This window comes from Pholis gunnellus (genome assembly GCF_910591455.1).
Source record: "Pholis gunnellus genome assembly, chromosome: 8".
NCBI classification, from domain to species: Eukaryota; Metazoa; Chordata; class Actinopteri; order Perciformes; family Pholidae; genus Pholis; species Pholis gunnellus.
The window spans coordinates 3,715,011-3,737,500 of record NC_136534.1 but is presented as its reverse complement, the minus strand read 5'-3'; the positions used below and the strand labels follow the sequence as shown (position 1 = coordinate 3,737,500).

Below are 22,490 nucleotides of genomic sequence, written 5' to 3'. Positions count from 1 at the left end.
AATTTTCATATAGCGCCCCCCCCCTTAGCCACGCTGGAAAGGCCTCTACCAGAGCGTGATGTTATGACAATGCGCACCAAGTACAAAAACAATGGCAATGGGAGATGAGAGGTGTATAACTGGATTTAGCTGGATTTGTTGACATACAAACAAGTGAAACAGATCCTTAATCAACAGTTGGAACCACATTTATCAACAGAGCGTAATACAAATCAAACCAAGAGCCCTGTAAGATTTGGGTGGGATGTGTCAGTCTAGATTCATTAGGGCTTTTGTAACAGTACCTCCATCACCCTCCCCAAACCCCGAACGGTATTTTTCACATTAAACAAACCACAGTTACCTCATGTGCTTTCCAAATTATCTCTTAACTTGGGCTTATTTAGGAGACTCTCTTACTCATAATCAACATTACATGGGAGTCGGCGGGCCAAGTCTCCTGCGTTGCCGAGCCGCGGGGTCATCTCCGATGACATAAATAAATATGATAAACATTTGTCTTGGTCATGCAGCCAGTGGAAACCGGCGTGATTTAATATCAAAAGACATATTTCAGCCAATCGCAGGAAACGAGAGAGCTTCATTTCTGACAAATGAGGAGGGGAGGAATTTTGGAAGTTCCCCTTGGGGTGCAATAATAATTGAAGCCAGATTTTCTTGTTGTACATGTGGGGGGAAAACACTGGCTGGTTTGACATATTTGATTGGTCATGTGAAGACCACACGGCTCGGCTCGGGAGGAACCGGAGAATGCCTTGGGAAAGCGCGGCGCCCTCCACGCTGCCCGCCACGTACGCGCAGCGGCTGAAAACACACAGCAGCGGGGCAGGTGGAACACGCCCTTCTGCTGGGTCCGCCATGCCATTATCAGACATCTGCCTGCCTCTGCGAACATGTGGGAAACGTGGCGCAAAAATGAAAATAACAAGTCATAAATGACATGCTTTCGCAGATGAGGAAAAGCAAGGAGGGGAGGGGAGAAGGGGGAGTAAGAGAGCGAGAGAAAACTTTTCTCAAACACAAGTTCTTAGCTTTGCCCTTGTTCCCGAGCCAACCTTATTTTAATTGCAGGAAAAGACCACAGAAACATTATTTTTTACGACAAAATTCTGCTATTTATAAAAAGCGGATCAAAAGCTCTGCAGTAAGAACGCTCTGTTTCATGGCATCCATGGCTATTATTTTTAAAAAACATCTCTCCCTCTTCTGACACAATATAAACCCAATTTGAGTCCGAAAAAAGCCACTGGGCCGATTTCGCATCAGAGCTGAAATATGAGGGCTCCCGTCCAACATTATATCATGGCTCAGAGTCAAACCCTCCATCCAACTCCAGCCCTGCAGTGGGAAACGGTAGGCGGAGGAGCGGAGGCATGGCGGTGCTACGCATCGAGAACGCAGGACTTGGAAAGAGCCGTCCGCCGGTACTTCATCACAGAGAGAGAAATAATGATGTTCCAAATTCCTTTGAACAGAAGATATGTGGGCAACTTTTACAAATGGGCAATTAATTGCAAGTTATGTTCCTGTGTTTAGCATTCTTTGGGTCTGTGCATGTGCCGGGCGGAGCATCCATCACGATTTGTGTTATTAAGTGGACGTGTGGGAGGACTGAGTGCTTAACATGTAGCAGATCTGGGAACGTGTGCTGAAGTGGTAATAGGATTCGAGGAGGAACCTACTGGGCACATGCAGAACACAGCCATGAGCATAATACACATGAATATACTGATAAACAGCAAATGAGCTCATGCACACACACACACACACACACACACACACACACACACACACACACACACACACACACACACACACACACACACACACACACACACACACACACACACACACACACACACACACACACACACACACACACACACAGCTGCATGCCATGGAGGCATTAGGTGAAACCAGTGAGGGATTTACTTTGCTGCTGCACACAGCATCAAGGCTTGCACGATAGGAGGGAATGAATTGCAAGAAAAATAAAGTGAAATGCGTTTAAAAGAGTCGTATTGAATGGAGCCAATGGGTAAATAAGTGAGAGGGCTTGTTGAAAAGGAGCGAAAGTGGAATGTTCGGGAGAGCCTGATTACCGAGCTAAGGTTTTTGAAGGCTAACCGTGGTTCAAGGTTGTAAAACAAACCGCAATGGGATCTGGTCGGGGCTCTGGGCCCGGCAGTAGGAGTGTGGGAGCGGTGGGCTGTGTTAGAGACTGTTGCAGAGGGGGGGGGGGCGGTCCTGTGGGCCGGGGGTGTATCATGGCCCCTTGGCTTTAAATGGCCTCCCACCTTCCTCTCTCCAGCTCCATCCACACCCCCTCCCCCTCCCACCCACAGTCCCTGCCCCAGGCCAATAGGGGCAGGAAGCAGCAGGGTAATACCAAGCGCCGCCGGCTTCTGGATCTCGTCACTCCGAAACCCGCAACCTGAACCCACAACCCCTCGGACCTGTTTTTCACTCCATTTCCCCCAACAATCACATGCAATACATGTCTGCTTACACGTTCGAGAGAGGCAGGAGTCTATGTAAGTGTGAGTGTGTGTGTGTGTGTGTGCAAGGGCCTGGAAGTGTGTGTTTAAGAGAGATGGGGCCTTCTGCTCTCCTGGTGGAACATACACACAGAGGAGAAATTTTATTCAGATCTCAAGCTTCATTCGGACGAGTCCAGCTTAATTAGGCTGTACACACACATGTGCTATAGTGTTCTTTGTTTTGAGCACACCTCAGCTACTGTATATTTGAACTGAAAGAGCACGGGCTGTGTGAAACATCATTTGCGGTTTCATTTTGCGGTGGAAGGGGATAAGAGTTTTAGTGCGAATAGCATCATCGTCCATAAAAGTGTTCAGTTGAGGTTCTGATATTCGTTCTCCGTGGCTCCAAAATGTTATTAGCCAAACACCGTTAGCACCCCGTGGTGCTTCTGATGTGGAAAGGCCAAAGCTGCACAGTGGCTTCCCCATTCGCCTGCTATGACTCCCAGTGGCGTTAAGCAGAGTCCCAGAGTGTGTGTGTGTGTGTGTGTGTGTGTGTGTGTGTCGAGGGGGAATTCGTAAGCATTATGATACATGAAACTTGCAATTACTTAGCGACTTAAGCGCCCCTTGCCGACGGTGGTCCGCTCTGAATTGCCAGAAATTCGGCAACTTCTGAGCTGCGGATTTATGACCCCAGTCAAATCCAATTGCTGTTAATTTGCATCTACCAATTATAGTAATTAAGGCTCTGAATTAGAACGCTGAGCAGCCCTCGCAGCGAGAGGGGGGGGGGATGATGTCGTGGAACGCAACGAGTCAGCAGAACGGGAGCCCCCGGGGCTCACAGGGCTTTTTATACCTCTTGCTACTAAAAATGATTGTTGTGATCACCGGAACTTTTTATTCAACAGGAGTCGAACACAGTCACAAGAACAACAAAATATCCAAGACAAGAGAGCTGCAACAACGCTGCAAATTTGTCACACTTGGCAATAACAAGGTACTTACTCCCGGGCGTCTTTAAGCCAAGTACAACTATCCCAATCTATAGCTCATTTTTTTCCTTCTCTCTCTCTGGCACAATACGCAATAAACAGAAATTGCTGCTTTCCCGGCTTTGATGTAGAGACACATTCCCATGATGAAAATTGAATAATCTATTCTGTTTTAGCTCAACAGCATTACTCATCCCCACTGCTGCTCCCAACAGAAGCCTGTGATTCATTAGGCTGATTGCGCTTTAAAGACACCCATACTCAAACACTTATATCATATTTACACAAGATCTTAGGAGGAAACTATTACTTCTATATACAACGCAAGCAGGGCTTAGCTGGAGCACGTAGCACCCCTGAGACGACGGCACATGAGTTGAGAGACAGAGGACGGCCCTCTGTTTACAATGTCAGTGTTTGCACTTTGGTTTCAACATATCTTAATCACAGGAGTCATTTATCTCCCGCTGCAGTTTACATGTCAGAGAGGTCCCATTGTGATAAACACGGTCGGTATTAGACGTGTTAAAGATGTCGGCCTGGCCCGCCGGTGTAAATATTATAGGCTCATCGTGCGAAAGCTTAAAAAAAAAAACTGCCTCTTGCATCAGAACTTCGATGTCAAAAAGACTGAACAGGTATTTTGTTTGGCTTCGCCCGACGTGGGTTTCGTGAAATTCACACATGCTGCTGACTTAATAAATGAAGATGAGAATCTTTGGTCGCAGTGATTCACTGTATGATGAAAACAGTTTGTTACAACCTGGCTTGTTTATTAACACATTATAACGAAAGAGTGTGTTTTTAAAGGCGTGTAATATCATATGTCCTTGGCTGCACATCAGTCCGGAATGTTGATGAGACTCGAAACTTGCGTTTCAGTCTGAGGTTCTCTGCAGTTTGTCCCTGCTAATAGCATTGAGGGCCTTTTATTGAGATGCACAGATGTCGTCCTGCTCCTGTTCTGCTTCTCACACACACACACACACACACACACACACACACACACACACACACACACACACACACACACACACACACACACACACACACTCTTGGACGGAACATTCCTGAGCAACAGGGACAGAAATTCATCGGCTTTTTAAAGGCACGGACTTCTCACTGGACTCCTTCATACAGTGGATACATATCTGAACGGGATATACTGAAAAAGGCACCTTGGATTCTCATTTGTGAACAACTGAAGTGGCTCCGGCTGTTAACGGCTGAAATGTTTGCGTGTGACCGTTTGCATACATCAGTCCGTCTTGTCCCTCGATGTTCTTAGATGGTGGCATCTACAGTTACGGATTCAGGTTCCGCCCCACACTTCATTACAGTTTGTATGAGAGTTTCTGAATAAGGCCACATTACATGAACTGCCTCCCTATTCATGATCTGTACCAACGCCAAAAATCAGTAACTGCAACCTCAGATCAAGGTAAATGGTACATAGACCTGTACTTGTATAGCACCTTTCTAGTCTTCCGACCACTCAAAGCGCTTTAACACTACATGTCATTCACACCCATTCATACACGGATGGCAGACTAGCATGCAAGGTGCGACTATCCATCAGTCCAAACAGATGGCACAGCCTTCAGGAGCACTTCGACATGGACTAGAGGAGCCGAGGATCGAACCGTCGATCGTTAGACAATTCTTGAACCTGCATTTTTTTCGGACCATCATGTTGGTGTGAGCTACAGACACATATAAAACTACATTATTTCATAAACATGTAAGATTCTAAAATCATGAATGAGGATCATTGGAGCACTGGGTGTATTTGTCCTGATGCTTTCGGCCATCTTGGCCAGTACCACCTTGTAAATGAGATTCCAAATCTCAAAAGGATTATCCTGGTCAAATAAAAGTTGAACCAAAAAAATAAAACTAGAATCACGGCCTTGCGATTGTATGTGTCCGACAACCACTCATGCTGCAGTTTATATGCAGGTCTATCCAAAATGTCATCACTTTAGCACGTGTTCTGTAAAGGTCACAGTGACCTTTGACCACCAAGTTCTAATCAGTTCATCCTCGAGTCCAGGTGGACATTAGTGCCAAATGTGAAGACGTCCCGTCAAGACGCTCCTGAGATATTGCGGACGACACAAAAACATGATAATGCATGAAAAATACAATATTCGCACTTGTAGTAGTATGTGTGTCCCTGCAGGACAAAGCTACCCCATTGGCCTCAATTAAAAGTGAGTGGGCCAGTGCTCGTGAGATCACTTCCTCTGTTAGCGGCTACAGACACGCTTCCTCCCGGCTCGGCCTTTATAAAACATGTCAGGCAGCGCTCTAGCAGCGGGTCCCGAGGTGTGAAAGGGAAAGCCTCGCTGACTTCCTCAGACCTCAGATTGAAAACACATTTTGTGTCCCCACAATGATGTAACCCCCCCCCCCCCCTCTATTTTAATTTGAGAGGCCTTATCTTTAATTGATCGCTGGAATAGATTATTCCCAACTGGCTGCAGTGGGAAACATGGCAGGGGCATAGCCAAGGATCTGGCTTGCCCTCAGATGTAGTCATCTTCATCAAGCTAAAGTAGAACAGGCACATACCTCAATGCCACTTTTACACTAATTAAAGGAAAATAATCCTTTTTTTTGCTGGAAGACGACTCCAGATCCGAAGCCTACCCCTGGTCTCTGGCGGGGGAGCTCGGCGCGTTCACCGCTCTGACCGACAAAGCCTGAGTGACTCGAACATAAAGGAGCCGCAGTGGCCCCGGAACAAAAAAACATTTATTCCAGCTGACGCAGTTTCAAGTAGGTTGACGATAATTGATGATGCGGCGAGAGCAGCACTGTTGCAGCTGCACCTCACATGTCGTATCAGACGTCCAGATTGTCAGAAAACACAGCGGCGCACACACTCGTCGTTCCCTAATCCTATCGCTTACAAACTGTTGAGCACAGTGCTTTCTCTCAGACCAGAGCTACTCACCACCAGGACAATACACAAAAAAAGCTGTGGCGAGCCTGGATTAAAACATAATGCTCGCTCACACGCAATATACAATTGGCTCTATGATCTGGAGTCTCAAACCGAGATGGTTACAGTCCTCGCAGCATTCCTCCTGATTTACTCCTGCACATAAATTCTTCACTTGGTGCTCCGGCGAGGAGGGTGTTTTATGGAGCTGTAAAATTAGGCCCACTTTATGGATTCAACAGCATGAACCACTACTGTTTTTTTTTTCCCACTTGATATTGATTAAGCGCTTCGGTATTGCCAAGCTGGTTCACATCAGTGCGAGTGCACATGCGCGTCGGGTGCCTTTTTCTATTTTTTTTTGAAGATGCTCATTTCTATCTGTGAAAGTGAGGGTCTTTTGGCAGAGCGCTTTCAAGTTGATTACACGTTTGTTTACAGCAATTATTGAATTCTGACAAAATGTTTAAAGCAACGAGATTGCATATCAAGGCCTTATCCTTCTTCGGATAAAGACATGAACATTTTTCCTAAACAAAGTCATGGGGAGTGATGGCCATATTTGATTAGGGTTAACGTGCGCTACAGGTTTAGCAGACGGGCTGAACAAACATGTAACGGGATAGCTAAAACAGTAGGTCCTTACTCGCTGACGTTTGCCTTGACCTTAAACAACATTTGGTTCCAAGTCAGATTTCCCTGCAGCAAACAAAGGCGGAATGAAACAGAATACAAGGAGTCGCTGCTGGAAGCTCCCACATAATGGAATTAAAAACTTATGTCTAAATCACAGGCTTTAAGGAGAGACGGGCCGGACTTTTGAGAGTACGAGAGCAGCTTAGGAGCCCCTGGTGAGGCCCAGGACTACGGCACTGCGAGCGCTTTCTCATGAGATAGCGTCCAAATACTTCTATGTCAGCGAAGAAAAAACAGCATCAAATAATTACAATAATGTGGGGCACACATGCTTCCTACATCGGCTAATTCTTCCTCCTCTGTAAATGGCTGCGTGAGCCAGTGTTTATAATTCTGAAGCGGATCTCGCATTCATCCAAACCGCCGAGTGTATTTATACAAAGTGACATTTCTATATGGGAGATTTCCCCCCTTCTTCCCCCCCTCTGACTGAGGAAGTCACATGGGGCGGGGCGGTGGTGCTGTTGATTTGGGGAGGGAGGGAAGAATGGAGAAAAGGTAAAAAAAAGAAAAGGATGAGAGAGGGACCGTAACTTCATTTCAAATCAACGAGAAAGATAATGTAAATGGAGAAGTAAAGGTAAATGACCTGAGGTGAAACAGAGAATGACAATGAGACTTCTTAGAAAACGCACAGGTGCTTTCAATAACATTAATGAGGGCTCCTTTCTTTTCTTGTGTCTCGGTAAGCCGAACACACTTAAAAAAAAAAAAAATGAAATACTCTTTCCACAGCAAAATGAATGCAGATTTGGGCGGAGCTTTATGTTTGAAATCAACTTGACAACATTCAAAGTGGAAGTTTTGTATCTCCATCTGAGACACGACCAAATGCCACACCATATGTAAATAAGTCACTTCTATGAGGAGATATTTCTCATGCAACTAGGCATCACCTCAAAACTCAAAATAATACTTTTTAGTATATTTGACGACGTTAAATTCAAGACTTTTTAAAGGTTCCGCAGTAACCATTATCTATTATATACACTTGTTCTGTTCCTACTCTCACATGCCCAAAAGGTCTATCTGGGTAATTTTCTCCACAGAGGTACTACAGTATGTATTCAAAGCATTGATATGTGATTGATAAGGAGCTGCCAGCCTTAAGCATGAATACATGAGCTAAAAAAAAAAAGAATCTACTAAAGAGATGCAAGTAAAACCTACAAAATCTTCCCATTCCTCCACTTCAGAGTATCAGGAAACATGCCAACACAAATCCTTCTCCATAAAGACTTTGACTGTGTTCTCTGGCTGCTATCCGTCATTTCAAACACCGTCATCACACCAATCCCACTGCTTCATCTGAGAGTCAAATGATCCGACTCCTGCGGGTTAAACGAGGCGAAAGCTCTCACTTCCTGTCATACATATAGTGTGAACGAAAAGGGGAGAGAAACCCGCTGAAAGAGATTAGGATTAACGTAGAGAAACGTGACATTAGAGGAGGTGCGGTGTGAGTGGAATGCCCTCAACAGGTTGCTGAAACGGCTGCAAATCGGAGACCTACAGGGTAGGTGAGAGTCAGAATAAAGGCTGCATTCAATCAGCCTCATCTGGAGCCCGTCACACTGAACATGTGCAGACGACAGCGTTCTCTGAGAAGCGGCCTGAGTCTGGTTGTTTCTGTGTTTGCCGGCGCTGCACCTCTTTCCAATAAGGAGGAAGAAACACGCAGAATGTGAGAAGCAGAACTAGGAGAGAGGATGAGTAGAAAGACTGGATTTTAGTAAGTAGGAGACAGCGCATAAAACCTAAAACAAACCTCAATGAGACACGATGATAGAGACGTTGTTGTGGAGGATAACCTCCATTATTAGATCATCTTTACATAATTACATCGGCAATCATTTTCTACCCTTCTTTTAGTGTCCTCCCTCTCTTCTCCCCTCTCCACTCTAGCCAGTCAGAGTTTTGGTACACTGACTCCAGAACAGTGAGGAGGAAGTGGCCCCTGAGGGCCAGGCTCCTGACAAAACCACAACTCTAAACAGGCAGCGCTGTGAAAATATGGCATTCGAACAACACGATGCCAAAACTTTCTGACCACCATGCCGACATCCAAAACAGCTGCGGGCCCTGAGAACATTTAACTGGAATAATAACAAAGAAAAAGAAACGGACCAGGGGGAAGAAAAAGGGGACAAAATAATAAAAAGAAGTAGCAGGAGGGGAGTCGAAAATCAAAAACATGCAAAACAGAGCTTGGGCAGTGTCTGCGTTGAGCTGGAGAACGGAGTGGGCCTTGTTTTTATCAGAAGGGACTGAGAGATGAGAAAGACGTGAGGCTCTACCAACTTAAGAAGCACATTGAACAGAAGAGTATATGTCGTGAAGCAAAGAGGCTGCAGGGACAGAATGAGATGTTGAGTGAAGGATGCTGTAGGATAGGAAGGAAGGAAGGAATGAATGGGGGGGGGATCAGAGAACTACTGTTTCTGCTGAGAGAAGAGTCCAGGTGTAGAGAATTAGAGGAGATGGCACATCAAACAGGGCCGTGCTCCGCACTCTTTCCTGTTGCCCCTGTGGCAGGAAATGCTCTACAGCATCCTGTGAGCTGACCAGAGAGAAACTGACGAGAGAGGGAGGGAGCAGCGAGGAGACCCAAGTGAAGAGGGAGGTGAAGGACAGAGGAGGGCACGTGTTCAGCAACGACAATGTAGAGAAACGACAGAAGGGGAGGAACAGAGGCAATTCTGCTGAAGGGAGAAGGGAAGAAGTGAGGAGATGGTAGGAAAACCTCCACACCATGGGTAGAGGGGGACAGGAGAGATGGATTGTGGGATACATGAAGACTGGACCATGGAGTTGTACAAGGCCTGTCAGGGTCTGGTGGAGAGGAGGAATAATTGATTAAGGGATATTGTGCAACTGTGGCTCCTTATCGATCACATATCAATGCTTTGAATATATACTGTAGTACCTAATAAAAAGGTTGCATTTCTCTGTTGGGATCTTTCCAGAATGACACTTATAGTAACAATCTGAGCATGTCAGTGGCAAAAACAAGCACTTTTAGTGGGCGTATGTTGACGGTGCAGCAGCTGCAGCGTTCTCCCTCAATACTGGACAACATTTTTTAAATGGGTGTCCCCATTAAGACCCTTTAAGTCTTTAATTTAATTCTATATATCCTATATATAGCTCCCTGAGACAGAATACTCTGAAGGAAGGTGACAGACCGGTGAAGGGCCAGATGAGCAGGTTAAATGTTACTGTGTATGTCTCAGACAGCAGTGATGTTTGTGCGTGGGTCAAAACAAAAGTGTGATGTGCACAAGTGTCTTTGTAGAATGTGTGACATGGTGTGTGTGAGTCAGACATGTCAGCCTGTGATGTGGGAGTCTCCCTGTGCTGCCTGTCCAACATGTGTCTGTCAGCTGGAACTCTCCCTCAGAAAAAAAACTAAATTCTCTTTAAAATGCTAATAACATCAGTCCATTACCAGGCTACACACAATGTGAGGCCCTTCAAAAAAACTAAAACTGTTCAAAGCCCTTCAAATGCTGTCTCCGCTGTTAGAGGAGGAGATGGAAAAATATCAAGGAGGGGAACAATGATGCTTTAAACACTGGCTCCTCGTCACCGCTGAGGAATGGAGGCAAGTCCTGCCAATGGTCGGACATTTTCATTTCAGCGGAAATACATGGAGCGAAGCATATTTGCTCGAGTTAATCATTTTTGCCCCGGTTACATGCGGGCAGGGGTGGGGGGCTGATTGGAGGGCTGTGTGTGTGTGTGTGTGTGTGTGTGTGTGTGTAGGGGGGGGGGTAAGTTGTGGAGAGAAGAAAGGGGACCACCGCAGTAGAGTTGTCTACACGGTGGCTTCGCATTTCCCTCTGCGGTTCTCTCAAACCTGCAGCTAAAGTAACATGACTGACACACACACACACACACACACACACACACACGCACGCACACACACATGCAGAGTGTACAGAACACAATACCTGTAGGCGTGCAACCATAATAACTCAATAGTGTGAAATTCATTCCACATTCAGTTCCTTTAGGTCATACAGATATTCAAAATAGCAGAAGGTTCTTGATGAAAATGTGCGCTGGTCAAACTGGAGTGTGGGACTCAAACTACATCGATACTTATATATAGTAATAGATGCATTCGATCATACTGCAGGTGCATTTAGAAGGATTAATAAGAAGTGACTGCCTCAAGACCGCAAAATCAAATCAGAGGATATTAAACGTACACATACTGCGCTTGTTTATTTAGGAAGAACAATTTTGGTTTAAACAAGCTAGCTAACAAGACACAACAAATGAATGCAGAGGGAGTAATCAAACACACATATTAGAGTTGGTAACACTGTGTACATTAAAGAAGTGATCCGATACCGAGCGGGACGGAGTACAAATAACTGGTAAAGACCAGGAGGAGGAAGACGGTTCTGAGCCCGCTTCAGTGCCAGCCTCTTGGTTCTTTCAAGTCTAGTTGGGCCTCCTGGGGTCGTAATGTGCCTCTTATTACACAAGCATTAGGGCAATTACGCCACTGGTTTCACATTGGCTTCCCAGAGCCACAGAAGAGCTTGTGGCTTCACACATGGACATTTGAAAGCATCTGCACATTCCTGCTTTCTTGAGGTTGACTTCTACTCTTTTTTTTTCCCACCCCTCTTTCCGACTTTTACTCAATCCTCAGAATGCTCTGGACCGATGTTCCACTGAGTCGCCTACTGATAACTGCTGCTTGGCAGGAGACTGCTGACCACACACACACACACACACACACACACACACACACACACACACACACACACACACACACACACACACACACACACACACACACACACACACACACACACACACACACACAGATATACATGCCTACAAATTCACACAGGCCATGCCTTTGAAGAGCTGTATATATATATATATATATATACACACAGAAACTCAACATCTAGGTTGCTTTATTTCAGGGCAAAAAAACATTACAATACAATAATACACTATATTTATCATTTGTAATGATGTAACTATTATGTCAAATTTTCCAAAGAACTAAACTGCTGACAACTGTAACAGCCTTACTGCTGAAGTTCAGCTAGTTCCAGTTATTTCCTCATGAAAAGAAACGAGACAAAGTGGAGACACAGTGAATATCGATGAAGTATTCCTGATTGTCCACCTGGCCTCCACTACTGCTGTGTGACCAATCAGAGCGTCCCTGTCAGAGCAGTGATAGCCTCAAACCAACCGCACAGGATGCCAGAACATCAACATGTCATGAGCCGGGGGAGAGTAAAGGAACTAAAACACAACAACGCACAAGACTGGGGCTCCACTACACACATGGAGGCGTGCACGAAACATATGCACTTACAAGTTCAAGCACGCATCAGACTTTGACAGGGTAACACCGGTAGAATGCGTGTATCGCATGCTGCAGCGGAGAGCAGAGCTTCCTAGGTTGCCGGTATACGAGTGTATTCTTAGAAGCCTCATATCCTGCCTCAGGATGAACCATTTACACTCACAATCAGTGAATCGCGTGGCCGGGCGGTCAACCCCTAGATCAGGCCCTTTTATGATCGCGGGACAGCTGAGGGCTGATCCCTCTCGCCTCTGTCAGCGCGCATCCCCGACCTGACTGACAGCAGCATGCCAAAACACAAAGAGCGCTTTTTCCGGGAAGTTCTGAATTGAGGTCCGTCACCTTGAGTGCCACCAAAAACAAGGAACGCAGAACTCCAGTCTGCTTTCAACAGCAGACACGTAGACAGATGTGAAAGGGAGGGGGGGGGGGGGGGAGGCAAATGCTCACAGCAGTTTCTGCTGCAGGTGATACTAGTGAAAACGTAACCATAATACTCTTAGGAGTCTATTACATATAGAGATCCTATCTGATGCACAAATGTCAGCTGATGGGTGACGCTACATGAGAGGTTGAGCTGTGCCGTGAATAAAGAAAGGTTCAACCTTTAAGGGCGATGATGTTGTTCAGCAAATGTCAAGGAAAATCTATTGTCAGATTTCTTTTGTAGAACGTTAATAATTGCACCAAAGACTGATCATAAAAAGGACTTTGATCACCCAACGCAATTTTAAAAAAAGAAATGAATGGAACATTTTTTACAGTGGAGTGCTGCAGGGATGACGGGATTTTTGCCGTCACCCGATTGGCTTTTAGCAACCAGTAATGGCACGAGAGGGTGGAGCTAAGTACAAATGTCAAATGCTGAATACGACTTTTTTATGTGACCAAAAGGTCTGAATATAAAACACACTGAGAAAGGGTTGTAGTAAGACAAAAACAGGAACAACACCTGGACCGGGCAACGCCGTGGCAGCCACCTGTCAATCAGTAGGTAGCCCCGTCCTAAAGCATCCCCTGCTTTATGGTCTGTTTGACTCTAAATGGACCATCATTTACTAAATGAACATCATGCTGTATTGAAGAAGACTTGAAACTAGAGATTGAGACCATAAACTCATGTTTACAATGTTTACTGAGGTAATAAATCAAGAGAGAAGTAGAGTCATCTTCTCATAGACTTCCATACAATCAGACTTCTTTGTGCAACCAGATGTTGCTGAGCTAACTCTTTAGCTTGCAGGTGAATAGAACGATGAAACCCGTGAAACGAATGGAGACCATCCTGCACCCCGGTCCTCTCTCCAGAGTCCTTCACTGTGGGAGAAGGGAAGCTCGGTGACCTATTCTCTCCCTGTTGTATAACAACTCAGCTGTGGTTCACGTAGGAGTACTAGCTGAACGTCAAGAGCACATAAGATGGCTTATCTAAGCCATGGTGTTGTTGACGATCTTGGCTCAGCGAGCGACCTGGGGGCCCGGATCCTCGTCTGCGTATGTTTAAAGTAAAACCATTTCCAAGGCCGCTCCTCTCCGTGATGAGTGTTTCATATTGTCTCATAGCCGTTTGCCTTGAGAACCCGAGCTTCTCCATTCTCGACCTCCGATCCTTCCAGGACAGTGAGGTGTCTGAGGAAGAAGTAGAGTCATCTTCTCATAGACTTCTATACAACCAGAGGAGTCGCCCCCTGATGGTCATTAGAGAGAATGCAGCTTTAAGCCATGAAGCATTGGCTTCACTTTTCAGAACCAGAGGTTTGCGCCTGGTTAGCAACCGCCTTCTTTGAGACACATAAGATACTTCAAAATACTCAACGTATTTTATGTCATAGAAAGAAACGTTTGAAACTGTTCAGCTTGTGTTAACCGCAGACCTTGTATCGGGCATCCGACCAAAAACCCATTCAAAAACTCCACTGACTTTGGGATGGGGGAACCGGAAGTGCAAAAATGCTGACTCATTCCCGGGTTTTAGGACGCATTCTTGGTGCCACCACAGGATAGATTGACAAGAATGTATCCTCTTTTGACGATAGATGTCCATATTAATTTCATGGCTACCCAAAAGTTATTTAGAAGGGCTGGACCAAACTGTTGGACTAAAGAACCCAGAGGAGAACTAATCAACATGGCCGTCCCGATAGCTGCTCCACTTTGTGCCAAAAAAAAGAGGGGAAATAAGTTGTGGTTTACTTGTTTGATTCCCCTGCGGTGAGTCCTACTACCCCCCCTTCTCTTCCTTGTCTCCCTCGTCTCCACTTTCTCTGCACATTACATCGGAATCGTGTGCATAAGATGGCCATAAAAATGTACAGCAGGGCCTGGGTTGAGGTTCTCTCCCTCCTAATCCCCCTAAACCTCTAACTGCAGGCTGAGGAATACAAGTGTTGTGGCGCAATCTTCTCACAGAGCGGAGAGCCCTGAGAATAACATCACAGAGGCCACAGATATTTATGGAATGAACCACAGGCTGTACACAGAAGTCAGCAGACACCACAACACAGCACACAAGACCCTGTATACAGCTCCCTGCTCATACACAGCACAAGACGCTGCAAAGTGCAGCGCTGCGGTCAAAAGCTCTCCAATGATAGATATGTGGAATTAGAGGGACGGAGAGAAAGATGACAAAGATACAATATGATATATGGGTAAATAGAGGCAGCTATAAATCAGTGATTTTATTATCCATATGAGCTTTATTTCTCATCCGTCTCTAGTCGGACAGAAAGGGTCGCCTGGACAGCGTGGCCCGCACCCTGAGAAGGACCGATGGCCTTACACAGTGGTTGACTTGATTGAACGTGGCGGATCAAAGATCAAATCCACTAACATTCATCTGGTTTCCTCCACTCTGCTCTCGTAACATTAGCTCCACAAACGCAAACCAAGTCTCTCTCTCTCTCTCTCTCCTCTCCCTCTCTCTCTCACGGCGGCAGAGGCAAAATGGCGTGTCCCCCCCTTCTTGTAGGAAATCAGCCTGCATGTCATATGATACGCTCGCCGTGTCGCGAGGGAGACAGAGGAGACTATCTATCACACCGGTTCCCACTGAAAAGAATGACAAATATCACTTTGTGGAAAGAAAAAAAAAGGTGAAGGGGGATATGTTCCGCCCTCAAAGCCACAGCGGTATTCAGTGGCTGAGTCTAAACTTCCTGTTCGCATTACGACACGTTGTCCAGAGGGCCGTTTCAACATGAGCCCCGCCGAGCCCACACTCCAAGGCTCATCTGTCGGCTCTGCGCCGGCTATCCTGTCTGAATCAAAAACATAAATTCCCTTGCAAGCTTTAATAAAAGGGGGCGTATGATTTACTCTGGGCAGCGGCTGTCCCCCGTTCTTAAAACAATTTGATGTTGCATTAATCCTGAGTGTCAGGGCCATGTGAAATATGTCCGCTGCGTTTACCAGCACCAGGTGTTTCATTTGCTGGACTGACAAAAAAAACAATGTTTATCCTGGCTGACCCTTCAATCCGTGCTTATTTTATCTTCTTCCTCTGTAGGAGAGGGAGAACATGGGCGCACAGCGACAGAGAGACAGTAGAGGAGCAAGGGAGAGAAACAAATGGAGCGAAATGAGTTACAGTTCACAAAGAAGTTGTAGCTCTCATCATCTCAGTGTGATGTCTCCTTCCTCAGCCTCCAGGCCCGAACAGAGCACAGCGGGATGAGAGAAGCCCAGGCCTCACGAGCCCTCAGAGCCGTTCTTGTTGATGAAATATTTTGAACTATTAAGTACTTTACCTCTGTTTGACTTAAGAATGGGTTCTAGGTTAGATGCCTGAAATAGGTTATGTGGTTAACACAGATTTTGAAGTGAGCTTTTTGAGGAGGGAACCAGTGCCATGCTAGCTTCCTGGGTCGGCCTTTAAAACTACGTCATCTCTACAGCGCTCTATAGGACTCCTCTGTTGTCAGAGTCAACAAACTCTCAGCGCTATTTCCCCCCCTTTCTTCCCTAAAAAGCTCATAATTACTGCTGAACTACCATTTGATAACTGGACATTTGCAACTAAGGTAACATAACTATACTCACGGTAAGACAACGGTGTAGTACCGAAAGGGATTGCTGTAATAACATGTATTTAAGTTAATATACTCACATGAACATGATGAGAGATCAGACCAACTAGTTAGCCAAACAAGCACCAGTGCAATTAAAGAGATTTACTAAGTTGGTTTGGTTTTGCCCACAGTTCTGCGTTAATGACACGCCAGGCATATTTTCACAAAAACACAAAATGTAGCACCAGACTGGGGAGTAGAGATCCTCTGATTATATTTTTTAATGCCTGAGTGTGGAGATGGAAATAGATGAAGAGAACTTTGATTCAAAGGTCTCACGTCTGGCTGGGTAATCCCCACAGACACCACTTTTACTGTTCTAAAATGCTACTTTGCACACTCAAAGTACCGAGGAGCAATGTACTACACCAACGGGGAGTTACAGAGAAGTTTTCATACATATTGCCAAATGTCACAAAACAAATGTGCCACTCCTTATTTATGCTGCTCTGCAGTGGCAGTTTATAAAGATCACAGCAAAGCCTTCGTTTATTCCGGTGATACAGATATTACGATCATTGCCAACGTTGCCTCTGAAAGGAGTTTATCATTAAACCTGCTCGGCTAGTCGGGGGTGTTTTGAAAGCAGGCCCCTAAATCATTGTATATAAGTGTAGGCCCTGAGTGTCACTGTGTGTGGCCCCGAGCAGCTCCTCTCCTCCGCCACAGCGGAGCAAAGCTGACGAACTTTTTTTTTTTTTTTTGCTGGTGTAAACAAACGGGGAAATGGGGCACTTGGCAGCAGACTGGAGCGAGTGATGAGGCAAGTGTGCACTGAAGCATCTAATGAATCATTTGCTAGGAACTCTGGGGCTTTTTTTTTTTTATGAGGAAAAGAAAGATGAGGAGGACGACAAGAAAGAGGGAGACCAGCTGAGAGCATAAAAAAAGACAGAAAAAAGCACAGCATTTTAAATGAAAAAGAAAAGAAAGTAAGTGAGCTGCAGCTGTCAGGGAGACGCCTGAGAGGATCATTCTGTCTTTTGCGCCGATGTGAGGACAAGAGATTAGAATGCATAAAACTGGCAGGGTCTCCTAATCCGACTACTAAAGCAGCAGCAGCAGCAGCAGTGAACCCCGGTGACCGGCGGTGAATTTACCGAGGTGTCTGCTGATGCTGTGACAGGTCTGCACCTTGGAGCGGGGCTGATGTGCTGAGGGCCTAAGAGCTGCTTTATTCCACACCTGGCCTTCACCCCTCCTGCCTCAAACTAATAAAGCAGAAGTACTAACCCTTCTGCTGCTGAATGAACAAACAGTGACATCTAACAATGATGATTAGCAGATCTATTCACGTAAAAATACTTTATAATATATTCAGTACAGCTGAGTGTTTATAGGAACCAAGACCACTTAGTTCTATTGAATTCTATCTATTTCTTAAGAATGTATTGTTCTTAAAGGGACAGTTGTATGTATTTTCAAAGAACTTAAAGGGACGGTTCACCCCAAAATAAAAGATTTTTTCCTCTTACCTGTAATTTATCTAGATTCAAACAATCTAGATTGTTTTGGTGTGAGCTGCCTTGTTATGGAGATATCTGAGTCCCAGAATCAGGATTTATGGAAAGAGACATTGATGCAGAGTTTTTCAAATATTTTGGTGCTTTGAGTGCAACACGCCGAGCGCCATGTAGTCCCATTATAATGGTGAGATATCTCCAACACTCCGTAACTCATAACAAAACAATCTAGACTGATATATAGTACTACAGGTAAGAGGTAAAATACATATTTTATTTCATTTTGGGGTGAACTATCCCTTTAAGTTCTTTAAAAATCATAATTATTGATTATTGAAGAAAGACATTTTCTCTAAATCTGCATCAGAGTTGAACAGTTGTCACAAATACCATGTTAACTACAGTGACAAGTCACCACAATTGCAACTTGTTGGTTTTAAAGCACATTAGTGTGTCAGGAAGACTGGGCCGAGTATCCAAAATGTTGTTATAGCTGTTGAAGCCTAACAGTTATTTAGTCAAAGTCTAATTAGGAAGTTCCTGTCCCTTAAAGAGCCCACAATGCAGCAGAGATAGCAGCGAGACCAACTTTAAATTCTGTAAAAGAATATTGTAAAAATATGGAGCCATTTACTGTGGAAGGCAAACTAAAGTACGAAGGTTTCTGACCAGGTCAATCCCTTACTGTCAGGTAGTAGGAGAGAGTCGTGCAGCCCCCCCTCCCCGGGGGCTTGTAGCCCCTCACATGACAAGGATGTTACAAGAGGAGGAGAAGGGTGCTTATAACGGAGTGCCAGGGAGTTTTATTAGTAACAGGCAGGGTCCTGGCTTCAGCGGGTTGTGTTTATCTGCGGAGGGGAGATCCCCATCACAACCACTTATTAGGACATACATGTGGGCTTAGCCAGGCAGCCATTCAACAGCAATAAGGGGCTTGCTTACTGACCACAGTGTGCTGGGACTGGGACCAGTCTAACCGACACAAGAGCGAGAGAGCGGGGAGGAAATAACAAATACACATGGAGACAGAGAGAAATAAAACAATAGAAAAAAAGACATGGGAGGTAAAAAGGACAGCAGAGGGAGGGGGGGGGGGGGAGAGTTAGAAGCAATGGATGGACGTGTGAAAAAGAGCTATTATGACATATACAAATACTGCAGCCAAAAAGAAAGCCTGCAAGGGAAGAAGGAGAGGAGGAATACAGCGATGGAAGGAAATAACAAAAAGAAGAGGAGACATAACATTAAAAAAGAAAGTTGGGGGAGGGAAGGAAGAAAGAAAGGAGGGAAGGAAGAAATGAAGGTGGAGATGAGGAATGATGGAGAAAGAGTGAGGAAAAAAGGGGAATAGAAAGAAAAAGCTGCTGATGAGAAAAAGAGATAGAATAAAGAAAGATAAGATAAAAGAATATGGAGAAAATAAGGATAATGAGGATTTACATGATGGGGATGTAACTGCTAAAGAGGTAGAGTGAGTTATGAACTCCAGAGACAAACATGACATGAGGAAAGAAAGTAGGGAGAAAAAGAGGGACGAGACCAGAAAATAAGAAATGCTCCAGACATATTTTGGAAAGTGTGTGAGAAAAAGACACAGGAGGAGCCGTGGATGCAGCCACATCATGTCGACTTGGCTCAGCATCATCGCTGACGCAGCGGCCGTGTCTGCCGTCACCGTGGAAACGCAGGCATGCACGCTAATCCAAACAAAAAAACAAAAACATACTTTGCAGCAGCGGCGGCGGGATGCCCCCCCCCCCCCATAGTCTCCCTTGGACAGACCATGAGGTAACCGAGCATGTGATGGAATCTGGAGCTGTGTCATGGAGGTGTGGGGATGTCGGGAAACTGGGACGGATATTTTAAGACACACAGAAACATGTGCAGACACATGGACACAAGCATGGCAAACAGGGAGGGACACAACTGTATCATCTTTCATTATTTCAACTTTCCTTGGAGAGGAATTATTCAACTGAGTTGAATTAATTTTCTCCTTTTGTTTAGACAGCAGGTATTAGGCATAACTCATCTTCTTCTCAGTAATATTAAGAAGACTGCCCAAACTCCTGCTGTATTCTAACAGCAAACACTGAGTGCTGTTGTAAAAATCATTATAATAGCATCATTTTTAAAGCTTTAGTTGCATTAAATGTTACATTTTCTTAATTTTAAATATTTTATTTGTTTTTAGGCAGGAAAAAAACAGATTTAATAAAAAAAAAAGCTAAAACACAATACGGCACATACAAAAATGAATAAGTCGTTGATAAAAGGTCAGTATTAACCCAACCAGACACTTTCACTTTGTCTCTCTGCCCTTTAAAAAATCTCCACATGCTACTTTAACAGAGTGGTCCCCATTCACCACGGCATACAAGAAGCTTTCAATTTAAGTGTTCCATCAGTGAAAAAATCTCATTGGAGAAAGAAAAAAAGGGAGAAAAACAGAGAATGAGAGGAGTGGGGAGTAAAAAGATCTGTGAGATTTTTACTGAGGGCCCAAACCACAAGAAAGCCAGGGGCTGAATGCATGCTGGACATTCCCCGAGCCGGCGCTCATGTACTTGGAAAAAGCCCGCTTTTTTTGGAGGCAGGAAAATGATTTCAGCTGTGTAAATTGACAGCGGCCTTGTAGCCGAAGACAGAGAGGGAGAAGCAGGGGAAAAGCCTGCAGCTCCGTGTCATAATTCCTGCTTAGCGGAGAAGCCGCTTGCGGGGGACAGGCCTCCTTCGGGGGAACAATATTCGACATCACATGATCAAATGAAGCGGTGTTAATTGTTACCAAATGAACCTGGCGTGGATAACAGCTTAGCTCTAGCGGCTCTACAGTCACACAGGTTTATTTGACCTTCTTTGAGGGAATCCATCCGGGCTAAATGATAAAGACGCGCTGTGCTCTGAAAGTTTGGAGGCTGGAAGGGAAGCCGGGGAGCTTTGAAGCGTGTCAGAGACTGGTGTTAGTCGGAACAGCGTCGAGACGCGCTCCGTCAGGGTGTTTACACACGCGGGCTATTTCAGCCTTCACTCTTCGTCTTCTCTCGCAGGGTGGCATTACAGTAAATCCCGCTTTTAGACACCGCGAGGCGATCATTTCATATACAGTAGACAATAACAGCGCGGCTGCTCGGATCAGTCATTCAATTATGACAACGGATGTAATTAGTGGCGCGCTTTAAACAGAACTGCAGCAAATGGCTATCGGCACTCAGACATATTTCTCCTCATGGCCACGGTTGGTTCCATATTGTAAACACACATTGGTTTGCATGATTACAGACTCCCACTCTGACTTTCTCTACGCGACCTGGGGGAGCACACGCAGAGGATCTCTCCGCGCAGATGAAGCACGTCGCAGATGAGTCCCTGATCTCGGGGTTATCAATCATGTGACCCCGTGAGTGCGATCGACCCAAAATTGGAGGGCAGATGTGAACGGGGGAAGGTGGTGAGGATAATGCACGGTTGGACGTGGAAGAATGAACACAGAGTGCGGTCTGACATAATTCCCGGGTTTCGCTGCAGAGAGGGAAGTGGTGGCTCTGGGCTTCTGTGTGTGGAGGTTAAGCCAATGTGGGCGTGTTTGTACACATGGCCATGCCTGCTCCAAGTGTTTGTGACAACAGTGTGCATTGGTGTGCGCATAGGTACAGTGATGCAGCTGTGTCCATTGCACATCTGGGAGTGAATGCATGACTGAGCGCACTGTGTTTGTCCGACGGTGTGCGTGCGTGCAGAGGGGGGCTGCGCGGTGGCGTGTTCGCGTCCAGGCCAGGGTGGAGCGTCGTGCGAGGCGACCCATGCCTACGAGCAGATGTGGGCACCACAGCCGCATGAGCCGTCGGCCCTCTAACTACCACAGGCGGAACATTACTGGCCAATATGGCGGTGAAATTGCATGGCTGGTCTCACTGGTTTTTTGGGGCGAAAAAAGTCTTGAGAAAAAAACTCTTTCCGTGCCCACAAGATCGTCATTTATCATCTGACATGATAACAACACGGCAGACGCATCAACAAAATAAATCTAGGGAACTGTTGCCGTGGAAACAGAGTAGTTACTACCCATTAGCTGTGCTAACTTGCAACAAAACAAAGAGCACATTTCAGCACAGCGTGGAACTAGAGGGGATGAAGAAAAAGACAAAAAAACACTCCCCAAAAGTCCCGGCAAAACAGTAGCTATGGTTACTGATCAATACCATCTCTGCTCCAATACATCAAACAAGCAAACGAGAGACTGTGAGGGAGATAGCTTTGCTACTCTGGAAGACATGTGGACAATGTTGGACAGAGTGTGGTATTCCTCCCCATCTTGATGGTTACAGATTGTCAGGCATGCACATAGTCCCCCCTCTGCCTCCCTGCTCCATGTAATCTCCCTGCATGTGACACTTCCACCGACCGAAGGCAGCACTGAAGCCTAAAGCGGCCTCTCCCCCTCCTTTTGTTGACCTTTTCTTTCTTTTTCTTTTTCTCCACTTCACGT

General features: G+C 45.5%; 1 protein-coding gene across 2 annotated transcripts in view; it reads right to left on the bottom strand.

The window, feature by feature from the left end:
• vps13b (vacuolar protein sorting 13 homolog B) overlaps positions 1-22,490 on the bottom strand; it is a 339,886-nt gene that overhangs the window by 126,030 nt on the left and 191,366 nt on the right. The window lies entirely within an intron of this gene.